This window comes from Macrobrachium nipponense, chromosome 18 (assembly GCF_015104395.2).
Source record: "Macrobrachium nipponense isolate FS-2020 chromosome 18, ASM1510439v2, whole genome shotgun sequence".
Lineage (NCBI taxonomy): Eukaryota > Metazoa > Arthropoda > Malacostraca > Decapoda > Palaemonidae > Macrobrachium > Macrobrachium nipponense.
In genome coordinates, this window is record NC_087211.1 from 11,698,493 (window position 1) to 11,716,698 (window position 18,206).

An 18,206-nucleotide genomic window follows, 5' to 3' on the forward strand; every position below is an offset into this window, starting at 1 on the left:
ACTATGGTCGCAAGTGAACGAAGAGCCGTGATCTACAGCACCAGAGTCGCAGGTGACTAAGGCACCTACGAACGGACGTGAGGAAAGATTCCAACAGCGCCGTTTCCAAACTAAACTGCCAAAAGGTCGTCCTCCAATAACCACAAAAGCTGCCCAAGGGGATGGTCTGACAAGGAGCGTTCCAAAGCCCGAACTTCCGCGGGCAGACCATCAACGTTCACAGTACAGCTACGAAACCATCCACCGTAACTCAAAAACAAATCAAATACAAAACAATCGTTAGAACGATAGTTCACAGAAATAAACAGGGAGGAGGAGGCGCTCAATAACACAAAAAACTCTTACATTAACTAACAAGCATTTGGCTGCTTAAGCAAAGAAACTTAAAAAGGAAACAAGGCTGATTTAAACTTGATAAATAAAAACAAAAAACTACGTTAATTTAATGTTATATATATATATATATATATATATATATATATATATATATATATATATATATATATATATATATATATATATATATATATATATATATATATATATATATATATATATATATATATATATATATATATATATATATATATATATATATATATATATATGTATATATATATATATATATATATATATATATATATATATATATATATATATATATATATATATATATATATATATACTTATACATATATATATATATATATATATATATATATATATATATATATATATATACATATATATATATATATATTGTTACGTATATAGGGCCTTGTGAGAGACTAGATACGTAAACGAAAAGTAATTTAGGGATTTCAAGAGGGAATTGCTTGAACTTACCGTAAACTTTCTTTAGAGGGAAGGTCGCCAGAAACTCAGCTCGTTACTTTAAACTATTTATTTACAAAAAGGCCCGTGCTGGCCTGGAGAAAAGTTAAATGATATTGGCCCCCACGTTGGGGCTTATAGTCTCATTCATTCAAGCTGATTTTCATTCACTTGGGTTAATGCACTTGCGGGCAGAGACGGCACGTGACTCATGGAATCTGGAAAAGAATCCCAGATTAAACGAGATAAAAGGAAAAATGACTTCTTGCTTTGATTAAGGCTGATTAATTCTCTAACATTGGGGAAGGTAAACTCGAATGGTTCACTGAGGTATGCACGAAAACTAGGTCTTTAACAAGTCACAAAGGGGAGCACGTGGCCCGATGAGGACAAAGGGCTTCTGATGTAGAAGGGGTAAAATAAGAATTGAAAATGAATTTAGCAAGAGTCGTATGGTAGTAAAAGGTGCTGGGTTGAAGTTTACACTTTCAGACGTACCTTTATGCAATATTCTGTGTATCCTTGTAGAAGAATGCGGTCCGACCTCTGTTCAGGTCTGGGGTCCGTGTCCACCAGTGCGTCGTGGGTAGGCCTAATTTGGGAGGCTGGCAATTTGACCTCTGTCCGAGATCACGTCTCGCAGCCGACTGAGACGAATTCAGTTGGTTGCTTGGGGGTTGGAGGTCAGCTTAACCCCCCACGATCAAGGCAAATCCTGGAAAACAAGCATACAGCAGCAGAGGGGTCACAGGAAAGAGAGCTTAAGGTATAGGTCTAAGAGTACCAATCTGCCTACACCCTTCCCTTTGAGATACGTCCCTACAGCTGATATACGACTCTTTTCCCCCAACTGGGGAACTTCCTATCTCTAGCTGGCGGGTTTTGGGTTCCCGCGGTTACTAAAAATCAGCTGATATTCTAAAGAAATGGCTGCCGTTTTCCAAATCGAATTCATTAATTAATTGCGGGTAGACGAACGATCTATAAATGTCACAAGCTCCCCCTGTTAAGAAGGCATTCACTCCCTTTCGGGTGTGAAGGTCTTGGCTTAAATAAATTGATCGTCTCGACTACCCCGTTCTCCTACTCCAACTTGAAGTTTTTTGAGCAGCGATACAGCTAACTACAGTGGCCTACCTAACTTATAGGCAAAGATGCTAAGTGTACTAACTTAATTTAGTGATGTAGTCTAGCCTAATTAATAACTACGGGTTGTCTTGTGACGACAGTCTACTCTACCCCTAGATAAGGTTACTTGAAAATTCTACTTGCTACTAACCTAATGCCCTGGTACTAAATCATTAGCCTAACCTACTCAATACAGTTAAATGAAGACGCCAATCATTCCAGAGGTGGTACGCACAGCAGTAGTTCAGCGACGGAACTGTTAAAATACATAATGAGAGGTAATGATGCGTGGGGATGATGATGATGGTTAATTTACCAGGGAGGGAAATGCAATGAGGTAATTATATTTAAGTGAGGGTTAGCATTACAATGGCTAGGGGTTAGAGGGTTAGTGCTACTGGCAGAGATCAGGCTGGCTACCTTCTCTGTGTAGGTGCCAGGATCATTCTGCAAATGAATGCGACACTGTACCTCGGGCACAGTGTCAAGGAGAGCATGTGGCTCTTTGTGTTAGTTTGTTAATGATTGGTTACGTCCCTTCTTCTTCTTCTTCTTATTCCTCCAGGACCTGGCTATACCAGTCCTTGGAGTAGACGGAGGCACCGACTCTGTGGAAAGGCCAGAAAACGTCGGCAGGAGCAGAGGCAGTGGTAGCCTGAGGGATTGCAGGAAGAAACACCCTACTTCGGTATCTGCAGCAACCGTCGTAGAGGTGGAACCTACTGCAGGGGAGGCCCTCACTACGGCTGCTGCGGCAACCGTCGTGAGGGGAAAACTCCAGGCTGACTCCTGGTCGGGGGCAGTTCCTGGTTTTCCAGAGGAGGTACAAAGGTAAGGTCTGCCGGAGGTTTCATCCTCGGGCGACAGAGGTAAGGATGAAGAAGAAGGAACTAGTGATTGGCCATGGGCTGTGGTAAGCTCCATGCCTGTTGGAGGATCTCCTGTAGGAGGATCCTTGATAAGGTTAGGCGCCGGCGCTAGCTCGGGGCCAGCGCAGAGGTCAAGTTCGGTGGTGGCTCTACGTCCAGGCTGGACGGAGCTTGGCACTGCTCAGTGCTGCCAAGTGGCACTGGCAGAGAGTTGAGGTCGACTGGACCTGTGACGGGTACCGGAGGTGCAATACCTCTCAGCGTGCCCTTGGAAATGGGAGACAGAGGCTCCTGTCTCTTGTTGAAGGCTAGGCCTTGTGGAAAATGGACAGTGTCCGCTGCTGGTAGTTTGCTAGGGCACCTAGGCCAATTAGTAGAGTGCCCGCCCTATTATGTTACAGGTCTTGCAACGGAACTGTGAATGGTCAATCTCCCTCCTTGGTAACGGGGGAGACTGTTGGTGGACGTACTTCCTGGAGGAAGTAGAATTGCGATGGCTCCTTGCTTTGGAGTGAATTGACCTGGGGTTAGGACCCCTAGGCTTTTTGAATTGTGAGAGACTTCATGTTCTTGCCCTAGGAGGAGGTCGTAACCTCCTGGGATGTAGCTTGCAACTGCGAGTACATTCTTTGGAGAAGTGAGGTCTGGTGACCCTCAATTGGACGGTCGGAAGGATCAGTTTAATGTGATTGATACCTTCAATGGTGATCAATCTACGTCTATCAACGTTAGCCCCTCTGAATTCTGTCTTCCCGTATCAGGGAGATTTGAGCGCCAGAGTCGTCGTAGGCTCTGACGTGGCTTGGCTGATAATGACTTTGGAGGGGTGCGACTGTTATAGGGCCCTTTGCTGGGGGTCCTAGTGAAGAAGGATTGGTGACGGCCATTGCGATGGCAGGAATATGGTGGTTTTGCGCACCCTCCATAGTTGCAGACATGTGACCCTTGCGGCCACAGTCTCGGCAGAACGTGTTCCAGAACCTCTTCCGTGGCACTGGATGATAAGGCCGAGATGGCCCCACAGGTTGCGAATCTGCGGAGTCACCAAGGCTGGCAGTGTGCTCTGGCACAGGTGAAGAGTCCTCTCTGGCAGTGATGTGACGTGGGGAGGTTAAGGGAACCTCCGTTGAATCACCCTCGGAAACAAGTCCGGGGTCAACTGGTGGGCTTACCTCTTCCAAAGGGGAGGAGGTAGGCGGTAAAAAGGTAAAAGGCTGGCAGGATGCGGCAGGAATTTCTATCTCCGGCACTGGATCAGGACCAGGCTCGCAAATCGAAAGGATGTCAGGCTGACCAGAGACAGCGGGACTAAGAGAGACAGTGGGTGCAGGGCTGGAAGCTGGCAGAGTGGCTTGAGCTAAGATACTCTCCTTACGGGCCTTCTCCCGCTTGATGTAGAGTTCCTTCTCCTTGAGAGCGAGCTCATGCTTTCGCTCCTCTTCCCTTGCCTTCCTTTCTGCTTCTCTTCTTTTCTCTCTGCTTCTCCGGCTTTTCTCTGGTTTTCCCTTTCTTTTCCTTTCCTTTCTTGCAGGCGCGCGGCAGCCTGCTGCGCCTTTATCCACTGGTCTAGTGCTGGTCCAGTGTAACCGGCCTCCTTGCCCAGAGTATGAGGGCTCCGAGCTTCTCTAGCTCTCTGGCAAAGAAGTCGCGGGAAGCAGGGGAAGACATTTCCTTAGGCTGCAGTAGAGGCTCTGATGAAATGAAAATAATGGCCAGGAAGGGTACGGAATGGAATAGGAGTGCTACTGTGGAAAGTGGCATCACTTGGAAAGGTGTTCTGCGACGTGGTAGAGAAAAAGTCTGAGAAGACTGGGTGCTCTGTGGCACTTGGGAAGTGTCCCATAAGTTGGTGGCACTTCTGGATTGGCACCTTCTAAAGAGGTGAAAAAATCAATGGAGTGTACGGCGTACGTCACACTTAAGGGCGTTCCTAAGTTAGACGCTGGAATGGGCTACCTGTAGTCCAATACAGGTGCACGGCACTTATGAGGAGGCGTTCCTTGGTTCAGTGATCCAAAATGGTGGATACTCTATAATGAATGAGCGTTCCGTAGGACGGACACGCAGGTATAGGGCTACCTGTACGTCTGTACAGGTGCGCGCCACTTAAGAGGAGGCGTTCCTTGGGTTGGTCCGAAGGATCACTGATCCTCGTACACGGACTAATGAATTGGGCGTTCCGTAAGGACGGACACGCAGGTTTGTCAGCACTTAGGGCTGGTATTGCGGCGCTTCGGGAGGCGTTCCCTTTGTTGAGTGTTCCGAAGGATCACTGACCCTTGTAGCATGGACACACTAGTTACTTGGCGTTCCGTAAGGACGGACACGCAGGTTTAATGGCTACCTGTACGGCCTGTACAGGTGCAATGGCATTTATGGAAGGCGTTCCTTGGAGCACTGATATCGTGCTGGTGTGTCCCGGACACTACTCGCAGTATACTTAAATATACTGAAGTGAAAGGGCACTGCTCATGGCAGAGGGTAATAGTGGAGGAGAGAAAGTAAAAGGTGGGAGTACTTCAGCAGCCAGTCGATGGACAGTGTCAAGAATTAGTGGGCACTATGAAATGGTAAGACCTGACGTGCACTGGTGGTGGCCAGTCCTAAACTGGTAACGACTTCCCTGTCTGGAAGTAATGAATTTGCGTGGCACACTGTGCGAATTGTGCTTGCGGTATACGCAAGTCTTTTGTGATAAAAGAAAAATGAAAAGACCATTCTTGGGCGGGCAACGACAGGTAATGGAAATTCTAGAAATGCTCAGTCACTCGCTGAAGTACTCGATAAATGGAATAAATAAATGCTTGCAAACTGCAATGGACACAGGCGCGTACGTATCACGCTGTGTAAATGAAAGACACAAGAGACTAAAATAATGTTAATTCTGCATGCTATAATTAATGGTAAGATGTAGTACTCTTGGCTTCGTGAATAATGGATTCTGGTTTTCTCTCTCTCTCTCTCTCTCTCTCTCGGAGAGGGTGAAAATGATATAATGAATAACTCCCTTATATTTGAATTGAACTACTAATGTTCGTTTAATATGACGCAACTTGCGTTAAATTATCTACTTACGTTAACGTTTTTTTGTGAAAGAATTGCTTTGGATAACATTTTATGAAATGATAACGCGCTCGCGGTGAACGATGTTTACGTTAATGTTAGCGGCTTGCGCTTATGAAATGATTTGCGTTTCGATATGAATTTTACAAAGACGCGTTTTACGTTAACAATTCTTGTGATTTGCTCTACTTGAGATTTACGTTAACTTTACGTAAGGACAAGTGAAAAATTACGGTAAGGATTTGAAAACGATGTTAGCAAACAATTGTAAATGAGGTTACGTTAAGTGCGAAGTGAAATGAAACTTCGCTCAGCGCGCGAGTGAGCGATGCGAGGTGAAACACGTGGAGGAGCTGGGTAGCGCTGCTAGCGCGCAGCATGTCGTTCAAAACAGCTGATTCTCTGTAAAGCGAAGGCAATTTACACAACAAAATTCTACTTTCTTATTCAAGGCGAATTACGTTAATTTTTCTGGCAGGACGATAGATACTAGTACCGAGATCGATATTATTTACGTTAAAACTTTGAGACTTACGTTACTTTGCTTAAATTGTTTAGGTAATGTTTAAAGGGATAAAAACATGGCTGCCGCTGTGAGCGAAAACGAAAACTGGTTGAGACCGCGCAGGCGCAAAGAAAATGCTCTAAGCTGAATTCAAGCTGAGAGGTATCGGTTACCAACACTTGGAATGAAACTAAGTTAAAAATGGATTCCCTAACATATCACAGACAAAAGAATTGTACACTTTCTTTTGCCGTAACTATTAGTTAAAAACACTCCTAACTAGCTAGGCTTTCTCATACAGCAATAAACCCTGGCAAAGCACTTCCTAGTTTGATCTGGTCCTTTCTGGCATCTATCTGCACACGTGTTAGTGCTCGTTCGACAACAATGCGATTTACAAAATAGAATTCGCTCGGCGCTCTGGCCGTTTCAATATAATAATATTTCTACCTTCACATTGTTTTTTAAAACACTTCTAAATAAAAATACTTAACGTACCTTAAGCTAACATAGGTTATAAATAATCATATTAATGAATGGAATACCTTACCGTGAGTCAGTGTCTTCTTTATTTCCCTGCAAGTGTGCTTGATTTACTTTTTGTAAAAATAAAATAATTTACTGTTTTACGTTTTACAACGGATAACGCAATTTACAAGCTTTTTTAAGCAAGCCCGATTCGATCCTCGGCGAGGTCGACAATAAGTTACGTATATAGGGCCTTGTGAGAGACTAGATACGTAAACGGAAGTAATTTAGGGATTTCAAGAGGGAATTGCTTGAACTTACCGTAAACTTTCTTTAGAGGGAAGGTCGCCAGAAAAACTCAGCTCGTACTCTTTAAACTATTTATTTACAAAAAGGCCCGTGCTGGCCTGGAGTAAAAGTTAAATGATATTGGCCCCCACGTTTGGGGCTTATAGTCTCATTCAATTCAAGCTGATTTTCATTCACTTGGGTTAATGCACACTTGCGGGCAGAGACGGCACGTGACTCATGGAATCTGGAAAAGAATCCCAGATTAAACGAGATAAAAGGAAAAATGACTTCTTGCTTTGTTTAAGGCTGATTAATTCTCTAACATTGGGGAAGGTAACTCGAATGGTTCACAGAGTATGCACGAAACTAGGTCTTTAACAAGTCACAAAGGGGAGCACGTGGCCCGATGAGGACAAAGGGCTTCTGATGTAGAAGGGGTAAAAATAAGAATTGAAAATGAATTTAGCAAGAGTCGTATGGTAGTAAAAGGTGCTGGGGTTGAAGTTTACACTTTCAGACGTACCTTTATGCAATATTCTGTGTATCCTTGTAGAAGAATGCGGTCCGACCTCTGTTCAGGTCTGGGGTCCGTGTCCACCCAGTGCGTAGTGGGTAGGCCTAATTTTGGGAGGGCTGGCAATTTGACCTCTGTCCGAGATCACGTCTCGCAGCCGACTGAGACAGAATTCAGTTGGGTTGCTTGGGGGTTGGAGGTCAGCCTTACCCCCCACGATCAATGCAAATCCTGGAAAACAAGCATACAGCCAGCAGAGGGGTCACAGGAAAGAGAGCTTAAGGTATAGGTCTAAGAAGTACCAATCTGCCTACACCCTTCCCTTTTGAGATACGTCCCTACAGCTGATAAAAGACTCTTTTCCCCAACTAAACTGGGGAACTTCCTATCTCTAGCTGGCGGGTTTTGGGTTTCCCGCGGTTACTAAAAAATCAGCTGATATTCTAAAGAAATGGCTGCCGTTTTCCAAATCGAATTAATTAATTAATTGCGGGTAGACGAACGAACATCTATAAATGTCACAATATATATATATATATATATATATATAGATATATATAATATATATATACATATATATCTCTCTCTCTCTCTCCTCTCGTCTCTCCTCCTATATATATATATATATATATATATATATATATATATATATATTATATATATATATATATATATATATATATATATATATATATGTGTGTGTGTGTGTGTTGTGTGTGTGTGTGTGTGTGTGTGTGTTCGTGTTTGTATGTACGTATGTTTATATATGATTTTCACAGCGACTTTGTATTTCTTTCTGCTGTTCAATATGTTGTCGATCACTATTGCTTACAATATGCACATTCGAACATTTATCTTTCCACATGACTGAAGAGCGACTGGGATGCTGCTGACAAGTGGAAAATGCCGCAGTTGGAGCAACGATGCAACGTTGTCTTTTTTATTACTTTTTTTTTATTTTATTTTATTATTATTACTATTATTTATTTGGCCGCGCTCCACGTAAGCTGGGAAGGAAGGAAGCGTTGTCACGCTGAGTGGAAGGTGACTTTTTTCTACATGACAATCGTGATATCTTCTTCAATTTGGATTCTAAAAAGATGAATCCTCTCGGGAGAAATGAAGCGGGAACTTCTCCTTTCCATTCCCATCATATTATATTTCTCTTCTATTGTGGAACTGCAAGCCCAAATTAGCCCAAACAGAGCATTTCTATTTGCCCAAAAACGAAGCAATGTGCGTGTACATTTTCCCCTTCATTTCATGCATCTGCCTTGTGCTGAAATAAGGTTTTATTATTATTATTATTTATTATTATTATTATTATTATTATTATTATTATTATTATTATAAGTCACTAACTTATCACTGCAAGGTGGTTATTCTGCTAGGTGATGAAAATGAAATAGAAACTTTTCTAGACGAACTCAATAATTTTGATAACAACATCCAATTCACTATAGAGAAAAGTAACAATAATAAACTGCCCTTTTTAGACATACTCATAGAAAGAAAAGAAACAGGATATGAATTCAGCACATATAGAAAGCCCACACACTCACCTATATTCATTCTTCTCTTTTTCCCAGTCATGATATAAAAATAGGGTTCTAACAGGTTAATTTCTTAAGGCAATGAGAATGTGTGACCCTTGCAAGATAGATCAAGAAATAAATTACATTGATAAAAGCTTTGATGCATTAGCATACTCGGAATGGTTTCAGAAAAAAAAGGGCACTCAAGAGAGCTATGAAGATTTTTTTTTACAGAGCAAATGTGAGAGAATATGGAATAAAGAAAACAAGACAATAGTTGCCCTCCCTTTATGCCTAAATGAAACGTATCACTTCAAAAAATGAAAGTAAATATAAATTTGCGTATATCTTTGATAATGCCGTAAAAAACAAAGTGTAAAAATAAATTGGAAGGAGGAAGACAGTAATACAGATGATGTATTGAGGATATACATAATCAATTGCAGCAATAGTGGAGACAAATATGTGGGGGAATCAGGTAGGGGAATAAGGACTAGAATCCAAGAACATAGAAGGGCAGTACAGCTTAACTCTCAGGGGAGTGCTATAGCAAGGCATTGTTGGGAAAATGACCATAGGATGGATTTTAAGAACAGTAGGCTTATATACAAAAGTAATAAAATCAGTCACAGGAGGGTAGTAGAAGGTGCACTCATCAGAGAGATTAAAGTAATAGAAGGAAACAAAGGTTTTACCTCAGAAGATCCCATAAGCCGAGCTTTGATATTAAAAGAAGCTAAGATTGACCCTTCTGACCTGGAGATTAGGTTTTCTGCCCAACAGACTTTTGGTGACCACTCACTTACCACAAGGGTTAATCCCATTGACCATCAGCTCAGGATATCAGAGCGACAAGAGGGGATGAGCAACTTTCAAGGAAACCAGAATATCCATCACATAAATGACAGCTTAACAAGAAGTAGTTTTAGATGACTGCTGGGCCTTGATCCAGGCTGACAACCTACACATCTCTTGAAAATGGGCCACAGATAGGGCCTGAAAGTACTCGAGTGTGGAGTAAAATAAAATGTAAATACTTATAAGTAAACACGTTATACACAGTGATTTTGTGGGTTCTTTTCATTGTTATTATTATTATTTTTAGACCTAACAGATTACGTCATGGATATCGTACAATGGCAGGCAAATTAAACCTTTCGAATAGGGTTTTTGAAACGAAACTTTCCCCCCGACTCGCTGCATGAGTCTCAAATCCTTTACTACAACCCATTCATTCATAAAACCGAATCCAAACGTCGAGAACAGCCTGCACATTAAGAAAAAGAATCCGGTGATTTTCCGGGAATTATAAAAGGAGAGACGCCCGTAATATTGAACGTAGCTTTTGGCGGGAAACCCTGACGTTCTTCTAACAGAGAGAGGTGCATTTTTACCGGGGCCTCTATCTCATAATGCCTCAGATATATGTACAGCGCGCCGATTTGCATAATTTACTGCTGTCAGAGTTATTGGATTCGAAGGATATTGGAATCCGTTGTGGTGCCGACGACAGAATCGGATTTGGGCGACAGAAGAGTCCTTCCTGCTTGTAGCGCTCGGCGAATCTCACTCTTGTCAGAAGGGAAGAAGGTGGGTAATTAAAGATGACGCTCATAGATACAACACACTATTCAGAGGCGGTGCAGCTTGAATCAGTTTATAGGAAATCGGTAACAGGATTTGAATGGGACTATAATTGAATCTCATTATGACGCAGTTTTGTTTTGAGAACAGATTACCATAGTTTGGGAGGCATTTCGATTTTAATTACAAATATTGTGATCAGTCCTGAGGATTCCTACAACTGAATGCAACAATAATAAAATTATTATTATCCTAATACAATTTCCTTGAATTTTGGTTTTAATGATTTACTTACCTTTTTATCTATTTGCATATTAATTTGTTCATTTATTTTTTGTTATTGTTCTGAAGCTTGAATTTCAAGTCACTGGTCCCTGTAGGCTTGTTCCATATGAATAATGTTCCTCTTCCAATTAATAATAATAATAATACTAATAATAATAATAATAATAATAATAATAATAATAATAATAATAATAATAATAATAATATCTTTCACTGATTGGGTTTTGGGTCTAATAATATTCTTAAAAGCACCATTGATGTTAATTGTAATGACAGCATAATGATAACTAATAAAACATGTGAAGATATGAAAATTAAATGTATATATTTTACTTATTCTTTGAAAAAACACCTCTCATTCATAAATAAAACAAATGCTCTGCAATGTATAAAGGATAGTGAAGAGTATTCGTATTACTATCCATAGTGATATAATCTGGAAGCCTTCAGAGTCAAAGTTTCTGTCCGAAATCAGTTCTGACGAAAATCCCGAGGAGATTCTTGTCACCTGCAACTTTCACCAACAAATTTTTCCTACAACTATCACCTTCAATAATTACCTGCAACTTTCCCCTGCAACATTTACGTACAACTTTCATCTTTAGCATATCCTATAACTTTCATCTTTAACATTTACCTACAACTTTCATCTTTAACATTTACCTGCAATTTTCATCTTCAACTTTTATTTACAACTTTCATCTTTAGCATTTACTTGGAACTTTTACTACAACTTTCATCTTTAACATTCACCTGCAACTTCCACCTGTAACTTTTACCTACAACTTTCAACTGCAACTTTTACTGAAACTTTCACGTTTAACATTTACCTGAAAATGGTTGTGAATACACGAAGAAAATTGCTGTACCCGGTGTTAACTGGAAAGAGAGAGAGAGAGAGAGAGAGAGAGAGAGAGAGAGAGAGAGAGAGAGAGAGACATAAAATAGCTTTGTTTGATGAAATGACTTCGTGCGAAATTCATATCAGCATAATCTGAACAATCAGGTTACGCATTTTTATTGTGAAACCGGTGATGTTGGACAAGGCACTTCTAGAACCCATAATTACGTGTAATTGTTGGGGACTGGAAAAACATCCTAATCCTTACAAGTTACTGATCAAACAGGGGTCGTAAAAACGGTCATCCCTGGAATAAAAACGAGAGAAAAAAAAAGCAGTTGGATCTCCTCAGACAGTTTCATTTCTACAGTTCCGAAGGCGAGCGCTTTCCATTGCACATTTGTAACCGGAAATAAACTTCTAGTCTTTTAGGAAGGTACAGGGGTAAAAAACTTTTGTTTTTCGTTAAAATGGAGCGATACAAATCGCTTCCTTGCAAAAGCTTCCGATACGGAGCTTCATCGCTAATTGGGGAAAAATGCAACGAGGCCTCTTACTTGGATTGAAGTTTGGTAAAGACCCATCGCCATCATTAAAAATGCGAACTTTATTTCTTGTATTTTTTACCCTAATATTCAAGGATTTTCTTTTTTTATTGGGATATAGATAAACTGCAATCTTTCCTTTTCCAGCGATTTCATGTGATAAACAGTCTATAATCCTTGCAGCGACAATGATTGTTAGGAAATTTGAACAAATATAACCACATATTCTTACCTGTAGGGGGTAGTACGATCTGTGCACCGCACGTCACCCACGGGTTATGTCTGTCTGTCTGTCTGTCTCTCTCTCTCTCTCTCTCTGTTTCAGTTATCTTCTTCAAATTATCTTTCCCAGCATGATGTATAGCCTACTGTTATTAAGTTGATGCCTTAATTTAAAGACTTAGAATTATATATGAGCTCTCTCCTCTCTCTCTCTCTCTCTCTCTCTCTCTCTCTCTCTCTCTCTCACCGACTTCTTCTTCCAGAATGATACACAGCCAACTACTGATTAGTTCCTTAATACTCACTTGAGTTCGTTTCCTAATTTACCAGACGAATTTAAATTCTCGAAGAAAACAAAGCCGTTTTCGCGCCTGTTTTTCGACAATGCTTAATTACCGAGAGAGAGAGAGAGAGAGAGAGAGAGAGAGAGAGAGAGAGAGAGAGAGAGAGAGAGGATAGTTTAATTATTTCAGATTAAATAGGTTTCAGTTAGAGAAGTTAATGTTGCAAAAAATAACTGGGAAAATATCGAGAAATTCAACTTGGTTGTACCTCAGTGCTGGTCATTAACTCCTATTTTTTATACTTTACACACACACGTATACATATTATGTACAAAACATACGCACACATAAACTTATATATACACATGTAGATAATATATATATATATATATATATATATATATATATATATATATATATATAGTATTATAAGTTCATACACGTCTGTTAGTTCCTGTGCACATAGTGTACAAACACTAGCTGACACTCCTAAGAAAAGTACAAAATGAACTAGAATTGCATAGAGGAAATAATGTCCTGTGTTGCGGAAAAAGTCACTTGAAAATGTTGAGGCAACAAAGAATACGCCGTAAGCCTTGCGAAAATTGCTGCAATTATAAATAAAGAAAGAGACAAGAAACGAAAGAGCAGTATTTTCAGAGTTGAAGAAAATAAAAGCACACAAACAACAAAGAAAAACCACTCATAGTCAGGCAATAAATTCTCCACTCTGGGATACAAGAGGAAGATATTGTTTCATGAACCACGTCGCGGTGAACATACGCACGCACACACATATGTATATATGTGTATGTATGTGTATATAACATATATATATATATATATATATATATATATATATATATATATACTATATATATATATATATATATATATATATATATATAGATATATATATATATATATAATATATATATATATATAATGTAAATAATTATTAAACTATAAGAAATACGAAACCATTAAAGGTAAAGGGTTGTGGATTAAGCATAATAACAGAAATGAATGTGCCATTGAATACTGATGTAAAAAAAAGAAAAAAGAAAAAAAAAAGAAACTAGATATAGACCTCTCCTCATTTTTAACAATGACGGCTGTTCTTCGCCAAACTTCAATTTAAATAAGAGGCGTTGCTCGATTTGTGTCCAGTTAGAGCAGCAGCTTCAGAACGAAACACTTTCCCACTAAGCGATCTGTATCGCTCCTTTATACAACGAAAAATAAGCCTTTTCTTTGCCTGGGGAAGGAGCGTGAAAACACCAACATTTTCCTGTTCATCTCCCAGAGTTACAGGGAAAAAAAGTTTGTCGCCAGTCTCAGAGGAATTAGAAGCATTGCTTACTTTCGATAACTGTCGAACTAAAACTGCCTTCCTGGCTGAATGGAAAATTGCTTTGCTCAGTTCAAGTGTGATTCTGAATCAGTTTGGTTTCTAAAGTTATTTCTGTTATAAGAGAAAATTACGTTATCTTACAGTATGAATTCTACAGGTATGACGATGCTATGCACGAAGTGGTTTTCCTGAAAACCACTTCGTGCACAGCATTGTCATACCTGTAGAATTCATACTGTAAGATAACGTAGAAATACAGCGATGTCTTTCTTAACATGTAGAATCCTCATGCCTTCAAGTGAAGGCAATTTGATACTTGCATTTCTGATCAAAAGAAATATCAAATGCAAGTATCAAATTGCCTTCACTTGAAGTCATGAGGAATTCTACATGTTAGGAAAGACATCGCTGTATTTCTCCTTATAAAAAAGGTTACACGTAAAAGAACATAAGAGATTTACTGATATATCTTTTTAAAAAACAGTGCTTGCGCTGGGTGTCGGGTTGGAACTAGAAATAAATCAAAGGAGTAAAACTGGGAATAAAAACTTGATTTAAATTTTTATATTCATAAAATATTTTTCGTTTTCATCGTAAACCACTGATTTCAGGCTGAAGAAACCAAAAGGACACAAACCAAATTCTTCATGCGGTCACAAGCTCTGGTAGATTGTCGAACTTATTATTATTATTATTATTTTTTTATTTTTTTTTTTATTTTATTTTTTTTTTTTTGCTCTATCACAGTCCTCCAATTCGACTGGTGTATTTTATAGTGTGGGGTTCCGGTTGCATCCTGCCTCCTTAGGAGTCCATCACTTTTCTTACTATGTGTGCCGTTTCTAGGATCACACTCTTCTGCATGAGTCCTGGAGCTACTTCAGTGTCTAGTTTTTCTAGATTCCTTTTCAGGGATCTTGGGATCGTGCCTAGTGCTCCTATGATTATGGGTACGATTTCCACTGGCATATCCCATATCCTTCTTATTTCTATTTTCAGATCTTGATACTTATCCAATTTTTCCCTCTCTTTCTCTTCAACTCTGGTGTCCCATGGTATTTGCGACATCAATGAGTGATACTTTCTTCTTGACTTTGTCAATCAACGTCACGTCGGTCTGTTTGCACGTATCACCCTATCCGTTCTGATACATAGTCCCAGAGGATCTTTGCGTGATCGTTTTCTATCACTCCCTCAGGTTGGTGCTTGTACCACTTATTACTGCAAGGTAGCTGATGTTTTCTTGCACAGGCTCCAGTGGAGGGCTTTTGCCACTGAATCATGCTCTTTTTGTACTGTTCTGCAAGTGCCGGCATTCGCTTGCTATGTGGTTTATGGTTTCATTTTTCGTATTGCACTTCCTACATATGGGAGAGATGTTATTTCCGTCTATCGTTCTTTGCATATCTGGTTCTTAGGGCCTGATCTTGTGCCGCTGTTATCATTCCTCAGTTTCCTTCTTTAGCTCTCCCCTCTGTAGCCATTGCCACGTGTCATCGCTGGCTAGTATTTCTTTAGTCTGTCTCATGTATTGTCCGTGCATTGGTTTGTTGTGTGCCAGACCTCTTGTTCTGTCTGTCATTCTCCTGTCTCTGTATAGTTTCGTGGGTCTTCATATACATTACTTTTATTGGTTATTCCTTGCTTCCCCATGGCACTGTCTTTGGAGGCGCCAACGCTCGTTCATTCACGTGGTTTTCACGATATATTGCCCCAGTAGCGCTTGTATTCTCGATGTTGAAACGCAGTCCTCTATACTTACCTCGTAGATCCTCGCCCTCCTTCCTTTCGTGTTTATGTATAGTTCCTGTCCAGTATTTGCTCTTGGGTGTAGGTGCTTTGTGTAATTGTCAGAATGTTTCCTGGTTTTCTGATCTATGCTGGGCGGAGGGTTTTCTGCCTTTGTCGCCATTTCCACTATTCCTCGTCGGGCTGTATCGTGATTAACTAGGCAGCTGGCCCATTTGAAGTTTACATGGCTTTTATCATATTTCCGGCGTTGAGTTTTTGACTTGAGTATTGCCATTGAGGTCTCTTGGTCATAATTATTATTTCCTAATCGTGTCCTTGCATCTCTTGGTGTTTTCATATCCCCTCCTTCCCATTCCTTCAGAAGGTTATTTCCCGGTATTCCTTCCTTTCTCATCTATGTGTTTGATGTTGGGCTCCCATCTGGTTAAGCTTTATCCCTTCAGTTCTTCCTTAGCTTTGCGGCCTTTTTGGTATGTTGACTAAGGCGCATTTTTTCTATTCCAAACTCCATCCTGATGTCGCCCAGAATAGCAATCCTTTATTACAGTTCTGGATTTATGGGTATCTATTTTCGCCTTGATGCTACTTACCATAACAGCGTTGATGTCGTCCATAGAACATCAGATGGTTAAATTCTGTTGCCTCTTTTCTTGAGTTGGGTATTCCGGCATCCATCTTCTGTTAGTACTCTTGTTTTTTCATGGGGAATCATGGCTACTACTGAAGAAGTATTATGGGGGAGGCGCAGTGAGTCGCCGCCCTGGTAAGATCCCTCTCCTGGATATTAACCTCTACTAGTCTTATTCCTGAGCTTGTATAATTACTGTATTTCCAGTTGGCGGCATAAATTGTATTCTTGTTTTTGATGAAGCTGATTGGTGTTTTCCCATCTGCCGCCATAGATTTTCAGGGGCCATTCTATTAGCCTTGTGTTGTTGGTATCAGTCGGAAGGCTTTCTTATAGTCTTATCCATTGACCATGCTTAGATTGGTTTTCCTTCTCCTACTGTTGCTTCATTAGTCGCCATTTTTGTTCTATGAGGAGGGCTGGTCTTTTGTTTTTGCCCCTAACACTTCCTATCTTGTCAGCCCCCTGGGGTTTTTTTGTTTCTGGTTGGTGGGAGATGGTGTTTGGTCTCCTCTCGAAAGGGTAGGTTGTATACGCCTGTTTCAAGTAACTTTTCCACATTATTGTTAGGCATGGTGATAGGTCCTGTAGTTACCTGGCTAATTTTCCCTTTACTTTTGTCTTTTTGTAGCTAAGGATGTTTTTCCCTTTCCTGGTCTCATCCATTTTAGGTGGCCATGGTGATTTGAGTATCATGCAATGCTAGAGTTGTTCTGCTATTCGTGGGTGTAGGGCCGTGAAAGTTTTTTTGAGCCAGTAATCCATGGACCTTCAGCGGGACGCCTGGAGGGGCTTTCCAGTTTGGCATTTTCTTTAGTTGGTGTCTGACTGTGTTCTATCTTGATCTCTGTGAATCTTTGTTTTTAATTCTCCCTGTTTCCTCTTCCTTGTACACTTCCTTGGAGTCCATGTTTGCATGTTTTGTTGTGTGATACCTGGATTGCTCCACATGAGTGATTTTCCCAGAGTCTCCTTACTTGGTTCGGCTCTTCAGGAAGTTTCTTGGTGGGTTGTCCTTCCCCATCTTAGTTGGCTGTATAAGTTCTTTTCTGGTTGGTTTGGAATAGTTTGTTGTTGGTATCCGGGCCTTATTCCTGTTTTCATGTACCGTATTGGATCTTTATGTGGCTTTTGGCCTTAATCGCCTTCTATTTTGTCGTTTAGGTTAGTCTTTATCCTCTCTCTTGTACTCTTTGTATTTCTCGTTTGAGGTTTTCCTCCGCCCTTATTTTGCTTGGCCTTCTTAGCCTTTTTTTCTGCCTATCTCATTTCAGTTTACTCAAGTTCAGATCTCATCACCCATGATTTGCTTTCTTTTCCCAGCGGCCTTTTCCGCAAGGAGGTTGCTGTTTTTGTTTTTTTTTTCTGTGGGCTTTGTTTGTGCTGGTAGTGTTGGTGTTCGAATCGCCCATCAGGTTTTCTGCTAGCTAATCTTGGCTCACCTGCATATGCCCGAAGTTATTTTTGTTTCTGTGGATACTGGTGGTGGTGGTTATTATGGCCC